This window comes from Sciurus carolinensis, chromosome 16 (genome assembly GCF_902686445.1).
Source record: "Sciurus carolinensis chromosome 16, mSciCar1.2, whole genome shotgun sequence".
In the NCBI taxonomy this organism is placed as follows: Eukaryota; Metazoa; Chordata; class Mammalia; order Rodentia; family Sciuridae; genus Sciurus; species Sciurus carolinensis.
This window is the reverse complement of record NC_062228.1, coordinates 47,640,261-47,648,687: the sequence shown is the minus strand read 5'-3', so window position 1 is coordinate 47,648,687 and position 8,427 is coordinate 47,640,261. Positions and strand designations below refer to the sequence as shown.

General features: G+C 44.4%; 2 pseudogenes; one reads left to right on the top strand and one right to left on the bottom strand.

The window, feature by feature from the left end:
- The first annotated feature begins 407 nt into the window (after nt 1–407).
- Nucleotides 408–1,493, top strand: LOC124966101 (elongin BC and Polycomb repressive complex 2-associated protein-like; annotated as a pseudogene).
- Nucleotides 1,494–3,973: 2,480 nt separating this feature from the next.
- On the bottom strand, nt 3,974–4,661 carry LOC124966100 (fructose-2,6-bisphosphatase TIGAR-like; annotated as a pseudogene).
- Nucleotides 4,662–8,427: the final 3,766 nt, after the last annotated feature.

The following is an 8,427-nucleotide window of genomic DNA, read 5'->3' as shown; positions in this document are numbered from 1 at the left end:
CTCCCCACCGCCTGGGCCCGGGCACCGGGTGCGGGGCCGGGGTCCTTCCCGCCTCTGGTGACCGCCCGCCGCTTTGTTTTCCCCGCCTCAGCGCTTTGGGCGACTTGGGAAGGCTCTCACCTGGCTTGTGCAGAGAACGCGGCGGCAGGAAGGGCGGCTGACCGCACCCGGACTCGCAGGGACCCAGGAGTCCGGTCGCCGGGAGGGCCGCGTGAAGAGATCCAGGAGGGAGCCAGAGTCAGAGCGGCCCGGTGTAGCGGGCTCGGGGCGCCCGTGAGCACGGACCTCCCCGTAGAGGCGGGCGATGTTCCCCTCGACCGTGGGCTCTTCGGGCAGCCAGGGCATCCCGCCACTGGGACCAGGGGCACCCTCAGTGGGCACCCCCCGAGGCTGCTCCATGGAGACTGTGTTCCCCTCCCCGCCTGGTAGTGCCGGCGCCCCCGTGAGGGTTGCCCTGCTCCCCTACACCCCGGAAGCCGCGTCGGGGGACACAGGACACAGGACACTTGACTTCTGCGCCCTTGCCAAACCCCGGGCGTCCTCTCCGAGCCTGGGGCCTGGGGAGCAGGGGCCACGGGCCCCGGTGCTGAGGGGCCCTCGAACCTACTTGGGCACCGGTGGCTGGGCCCGGGATGGCCTGAAGTACCTCGGGGGACAGGCCAGGCAGTTCAGCGATCCGAAATCCCCAGCGGGCGAGGATGCCGATGTCGCGGTGTGCCGGGGCGGCGGAGAGGAGGAAGAGAGCAGAGGCAGCTTCCCGCACTTCGGCGCTCGCTCCTGCGCACCTCCGCGCCGCTGCCCCGACCCCAGCGTCCTCGGGAATCTCCCACCAGCTCCGCCTCGGTTCCACCTGGGCCAGACCCGGGTCTCGAGTCCCAGCCTGATCCAGCCGCCTGCCCGCCTCAGGATCCCGGCTCCTGGCCTCCGCCGCCACCTGTGGGCCTCTCCACCGAGCCCGCGTGTCCCGGGCGTCTCCTGAGCCGTCCCTGCAGGGCCAGGAGGCTGCGGTCGATGGAAACCCCCAGCTGGCGGCCCCCGAGGCATCAGTCATTACCTCCTCGACGGTCCGCGCTGCTCTGGCCGCGCCAGGCGATCTCTGCCAGGAACATTCCGATCCGCGGGTGGAAACTGTGGTGTTATGCGAAGGACTTCGAGTTTGCGCTGGGGTCCCGAGCGGCCACCAGCGAAAGGGTCGGCCCGGGGAGCAGCCAAGAAACGCAGGTGGCCACCTCCGCGCCAGCGCAGCGCGCAGCCCGGCCGCCCGCACTTACACTCCCCACCACCAGCACCTTCGGCCTTCTAGACTGCTTTCCCTGCCCTCTGGCCCTGGTTGTGGGGGAGGACGGAGACTTAGGGCCTGCATCCTCACTTCACCTCCAAGGAGACTCCAAACCGCCGCCTGCCCACCCCTTCTGGCGGTGACAGATGGGGGTCCCGCTGTTCCTGAGTCCCCCAGCCTCAAATTCTGGGGGGTCAACCTGGAAGAACTCTAAGCGTGTGATCTTTTCTGCCAAGTAGGGGAAATTGGGGCTACTGCCAAACTGCGGGCTTGCGGAGACAGCCTCATTTCTCACATTTGCCTGTTCACTTCCTTTACGTTTTATGGACTGTTGGCAGAGACCTCAAATGACAGTGATCCTCAAGTACCTAAGAGGTCGGTGGGGGTGAGGTTTCCCCCAACTCATATTTGCAGAAGAACCAAGGGCTGGAGTCGGGAGAAGGCTTGACCCCAAAAGGCTGAATGACACAGATTCCAATCCCTCCTCCACCTCCGCTGTCTGGGGCAGGGTGGGGAGAAGGAGGCATGCTCAAAGACTGGGGGAGGGGGGGAATGGTGGGGGAGACCTTGGTGATAGACAAACCCGTTGTTTCTGCGTTGGAGGGCAAGCCTCCGGGTGTGGGGGCTGTGATAGGGGTGGGAAGGTGATTGGCAGCACCCAGGGGGCATCCCTGCCCCACCGCCCAGGCCTTTAACCCTTCACTCCCTTCAGGCCTTCCCAAGCCTCTTAGCACCACCCCATCTGTAATAGGGGAAGGGGGTAAATCACCCGCTTCCTGTTTCCTTCCTATGGCCCCCTAAGTTCACGTGACCCCCCTTAATTGGTGAGATCTTCAATATCAGTCACCAGCCTTTCCCTTTTGTCCAGTTTTGGAGTTTCTCCCTTCAGTTATCCCCTTTGCTTTTTGTTCTTAAACTCTAGATGGTGAAAGAGCACCTCCACCTTGGTAAATCAGCCTCCTCTCCAAGTGGCTCCTGGTAGGAAGAGGGCAGTTCTGAGGAACCTCTTCCCCATTGAGGACTTTGCCTGGGGAAGGGGCCTGAGAGTGTCCCAGGGAAAGTAATGGAAGTAGGAAGAAATCAATAAAGTCAGACAAAAACAAACAAACAAACAAAAATCCAAAATTTGTAACCAAAAGATTGTAAGAAACCAAAGAGGATTATAGGAAATTTTATAAAAAATTTAAAGTAATCCATGTTGAAACAAATTCTTTAGAAAATGCCAATGAGATGGTACTAGAGATAGACATGATGCCAAATTAAAGTATGTTAATATATACTTTTTTTTTTTTTTTTTTTTTTTACATCTCAATGTTTTATTTCTTTGGGAAAAAAAAGGAAAGGTATTACTTTGGGACAGTGGGAATGAGGATGTTATTTGTTTTTTTTTTAGGTTATCATTTCAAGTATTTATTTATAGTATACGTCCTCTGGCGCTCAAATTCATGCCTTGTTTCCAATGTAGGCAGATAAAATGGTAGTGCTGTACACACTGAGGGTGCTGTAGTATAGAAATTTACAGCTGATTTAAATTGATAATCAAAGGACATGTATGTCAACATAAGTGATTTTAGCCTTAACTGACAGGTTGAGCATTCATCCTCTTGTAAGGTGAGACTCATGGCACTCATTAACATGATCACTTAAAAGCAAACTGTGGACTTCATTTAGACAAGGACTTTTGAAGGACCAACCCCAAGTCCACATTAGGTTAGTCAAGATTCCTTTCCTCCAGTGCCATCTGGTGGAAAGAAGAGGCAACTTCATTTGTGCCTTCTGTCCCATAATTTTCAAAGAAGCTCCCACTTGGTTCTGAGGTTACCACATAGTTCATTATTAAATGTTGCCTTTCTTTGGAGCTTTCCCCAAACTGAAAATTGTTCAGCCTACAGGTTAAATATGAAGCAAGTGAATGGTGGTCTTCACTCTGAGTCAAACTTGTTTTGGGGGACTATCTTGGCTTCCACTCACTTGTATTTTGCAAGATACTGTTTACAGGATGCTGCTCTTTTACCTTCTGCCCAGAGAGTCCATCTGTAATGTGTTTTAGTCAGATGAAGTCTTAGCTTCCTCCCCAAGGTTGCTCTGCACTCAACAATCTGCATTCACCCACATTTCAAATCCTGTAGAATAAAAAATTCCAACTGCTGATTTCTAAGTAAAATGTTTTAGTGTCATTTTATCATTTTACTTTACATAAACTTATGAGGGTATGAATTTTCCATTTAAAGAACTTTTCTTTTAAAATACAACAGTCATTATAAATGTGCAATGGGAAATATAAATAGTTCTTTCTTTCAAGACTTTGATGAGATAGTAAAAAATATACAGTATCTTACCAAGAATCAATCAATAAAATAGGTTAGATTTTTTCATTGAAGAACAAAAGTTTTTTAAAAGGGGAAAAAAAATCCAGTATCAAGGTTATGAATCCCCCAACTTGCAATACTGAGTTCCTTCCATTTATAACTCAGAGATGGGACCAAGCAGGGTAGAAAACGCAGGCTGCACTCGGACAACGTAAGTCAGTTCTAAATGGCTTTCCATTACTATGTGCTGTGGCTGACATTCCAGGAGAGTTTATAGTAGACTTTTAACTGTTTCCAAATTAGCACTAGCAAAGGACGGAAATAAAGTAAGCCAAAGGCACATGCTTCAGAGGCTCACAACTGTTAGTAGAATTTTGATGCAGATCTAAACTTTGCAAGTTTTGGTCACTCCATTTAGATGATCCTGAAGGTTCATACAAACACACTTCATTGTAGATTCTTTTCCTTCCTCTAAGCTTATGATGAAGAGACTAATCCCAGTATTGGGACTGACTGAGGACAGTTCAATTTTTATCGGAGAGGCTGGTAAGGCACACTTCAAGTCAGTCAGAAAATAACCAAACACGCTTCTCATGTAAGCACCATGACTCATGACTGACTCTGGCTACTAATCCTGGAGCTCCACCGTCGGAATTAACTTCAGAGCTGCAGTTTTTTTTCTAAAAAATATCTTTTACAAAGAAGCTTCCAGATTGTTGCTTGGAGCTCCCGCAGAAAACTGTTCTTTTTGACCTGCTTCTTTCAGGATTAGTTGACACAGAAATTCAAAGAAGTCTCTTCCACACATTTCCACCTGGTCTAATGTCTCTCCTTCAGGCGGTGTAAACACAGGGCATTCTTCCCCAGCTGCTTTGGCCATTGCCCTCAGCTCACTTAGCGGTTTGCCTTCCGCAGTCCCATATTTCCTTTCTCAAAGTCTTGAATCACACTTTATGGTCATGTCTTTGCAAAACATGCTTTGCTTCAAAATCCCATGCATGGTCTTGAAGTATTTTCTCTTTGTTCAGTCTTGTTTCCCCATGCCGGACAATAGTCAGGGCGAAGCACATCATCCTCACGTTCTGGGAGGGAGGTGAAGCAATGGCCACAGCTCTGCAACCCAGCCCTGCATGGCTACTGCACTGAGGGCTCTGTTAATATATACTTATGAATATATATTAACTTTTTATTGTGTATTTTTGATAGACGATAGCTTTTGCTGTCATGTACACAGATATACATAATTTTATGTTAAAATTTTGTTTTTAAAGTTTGTGAATAGATCTTATAGGTCTAGCAATATAAAAAAGACAATTTATTGGTCAATGAGTAAACAGTCCAAAAAAATATGTAATTTTACTTTTTAAAAAATCACTTTTTAGTCGATTGTCCCAATAAGTTATATGACCACACTGTGGATGTTGGAGCAGTGAGCCCAGTGAGGAGGCTACCACCTCCAGGTAAGAGATGATGAAGGCTTGAACTAGGCAGAGGCTGTGGGGCTAGGTAGAATTGGGCAGGGCTGGAGATATTTAGGAGGAAAAAGTGGTAGGATTTGGTAGCTGGTTGGAAACTGAAGTTGAAGGAGAGGAAGGCAGATAGAATGATCCTCAGATTTTGGGGTTGGATACTTTAGGAATACAAAAGGAGGTGATAAGTTTAGTTTTGGATATGCAGGATTTGAAATGCTTACTTAAAACTCTTCAATGGCTTCCCAGTTGTTTTTCATTATCTTAAGACTCGAGATTGAATTCCTTCAATTCCTGAACAAATTATATACAAACTGGAAACAGCCCATTCTCAAGTTAGGGAGAAGAGCTGGGAACAAGGCAGTAGTTAATTGCAAGATCATGGTACAAAACTGAAGTGTCATAGAAGAGGGAAAAAAATTAGGAACGTGGGTACTAGGATTGGCTAGGAATGCAGGACCAGCAGAAAGTGTTCATTCTAGGTTGGCAAGCAAATATGTAGTATAAAATGAGGTAGTTTGGAGAGCAACCTGGTAGTGAGGTGGGACAGGGAACCCAGGCAGAGCAAGGACTCCTACCTTCACTCACCCTTTTACCTGAATGCTAAAAAAGCAGGGCTAGTAGTGGGTGAAGCAAGAGCGCTGCTGAGGGGCACAGCATTTAAGCTGGCACGCAGTTTCAGGTGTGGATAATTATACCTAACACCCCAAGAGTGGGAGCCTCCTTACACTCTAGGTGCTTCTCCTGCCTCACTGAAGTCCAAGCTCTGCTAAAAACATTTTCTCTACATCCCAAAATGAGTTATCAAATCTAGATGAACATTCTAGTCACTTATGGAATTATTCTTTCTGTTCACTTAAAAAATGCATATTTTAAGCAGATTCCTATATTTCTACTTGGAATATAATAAAGTAGAATATCTGAGGATAGATTTCATAAATACACACACACAAACTTAGGTGATTTTGGTACATGAGGTCTATAGAATCCACTGGTTTTTAGCACTTAGATGTTGTTCCTTCATACACCTGATCTCCCAGCTTGATAATAAGAACCTTATAGGTAATTGGGTTGAGTAAATAACAACCCTTTCCCCCAAAACTTTACTGGTGATTTCTACCAAACACTTAAGCTATAATACCACTGCTATACCAAATCTTCAGTCAAATAGAACAGGAGTAATATTTTCCCAACTTACGAGGCCATCATTACCCTGATATGAACACCACACAAAGTCTAACAAGAAAGAAATAGATTAACATTCCTCATAAACAGAAAAACTTAGCAAGTAAAATGCAGCAAGATATGAAAATGATGTTACACAATGAAAGAACTGAGATCAATCCAAGTTATGCAAGACTGGTTCAACATTTCAATAGAAACCAATGTTAATTTATCAACATATTAAAAAGAAAAAAAATGATAATTTTGTTAGATGTAACAATTATTTTTGACAAAAGTCTACACAGGCATTTTGGATAAAAACCCTCAGAAAACTAAAAATAGAAGGAAATTTCCTCTATCTGATAAGTGTTATCTATGAAAACCCAACAGCTAAACTGAATGGTGAAATACTAGACTTTTCCTTTTGGACTAAGAAAAACACAAGTATATTTGTTCTGACCATTCCTGTTCAATATTGCATTGGAGGTCCTAGACAGTACAAGGCAAGGAAAAGAAATATAAGGCATAGAGATGGGAAAGGAAGAAATGAAGTTGTCTTTAAGAATAGGTTAAATGATCATCCCTATAGAAAATGCAGAAAGGTCTACCAAAATGCACTAAAATTAATGTTGGTTTAGCAAGACTTCATGGAAAAAAAGTAAAAATTTAACATTCTAGCAATGAATAACTGAAAATCAAAATAAATATTAAAAACTTTGACATATTTATGTATAAACCTAACACAATATATGCAAGATTTTAATGTCCAAAATATAAAACACTGCTAAAAGAAATGAAAGAAGACCTAAATGAATGAAGAACTATATCATAATTATGGATTGAACCACTCAATATAAAATGCCAGTTTGCTCTGACTCAATCTGTAGATTTAATGTGATCTTGATCAAAGTCCCTGCAGGAATTTTTGATTTGCAAGTTGATTCTAAAATTTGTGTTCATGTGCAAAATTATAACATCAACTTTATTGTTAGATAAAATTGTGCTGGGAAACATTTATTGACTGTTTATTGTGTGACAGGTATTACTTCACATTCTTTGAATGCATTGAGAATTCTAATCCTCACAACTCCCTGAGGGAGGTGAAATTATGTTATCTCCTGTTTGTGGATATACAAACAAAAGCCCAGAGTGTGAAGAGCTTGTCTGGGGTTATCAGTTTTGATTTGGAGGGTTTGCCATTGCACCCAAGAAACTGGAATCCAACTGGAATCCAGAGTCATGGCTTTAACTTACTTGCAATCACCAGTTTCTGTATCAATTAGCTATTGTTGCAAACAACCACACCATCTCGGTGGCAAATTATAATAAGCATTTAGTATCCACAAATCTGCAGGTTGATTAGAGTGGCTTTTCTGAACTCAGTTCGGCAGCTCCAACTGTAGGTTCAGTTCAGATCTGCTTCATGTGACTCTCATTCTCCTTGTATTACTGGCTTAGTCATGACCTGTTCTCATGATAGCAAAAGAAGCAAGAATGAGGGGCTTCCATTGCAACTAAGGCCCATATCATTCTGTTTATTACTTCCATCTTTAATTACTTAAGTAAAAGAGGGAGCAAGTAGAAAACTGAAGATTTTTCTGCAGGTCAAGAAAGCCCCTCTCATTTGTGTGTGTGTGTGTGTGTGTGTGTGTGTGTGTATGTGTGCATTTTAGATGTTGATGGACCTTTATTCATTTATTTATATGTGGTGCTAAGAATTGAACCCAGTGCCTCACACATGCTAGACAAATGGTCTACTCCTGGGCCACAACCCCACCTCCTCTGTTGTGCTTTTAATGCAGAAGCAACAGGCCTATGAGCAACTTCCATAGGCAGGCTATCTCAAAAGAAAGTTAAATACAAAAGGAGAGATTGTTTCTCTTCAGTGGCATTTAGACCACCTGATGGAAGATAAAGGGATTTTAGACTTTGATCTGTATTTGTTAAGGGTCTTCTAGTGGGATGAGTGATGGGTGAAAGCTTCTGTCTACCACTTCTCTGAGGAAGAAGAAATGTTAGGATCAAGGAGGAGTATACAGAAAAGAGCTTTTTCTCTCATAGAAGGTAATGACTGGGTTCTGTACTTGTTGGCATCCCTTTTCTAGTACTTAACATAGAGCTTTTGACATAGAAGGTGTTAAAGAATTATTTATAGTTGAACAATAAAAGAAGTAGTTGCATTTTTCACTAATGAAGAAACTACAAA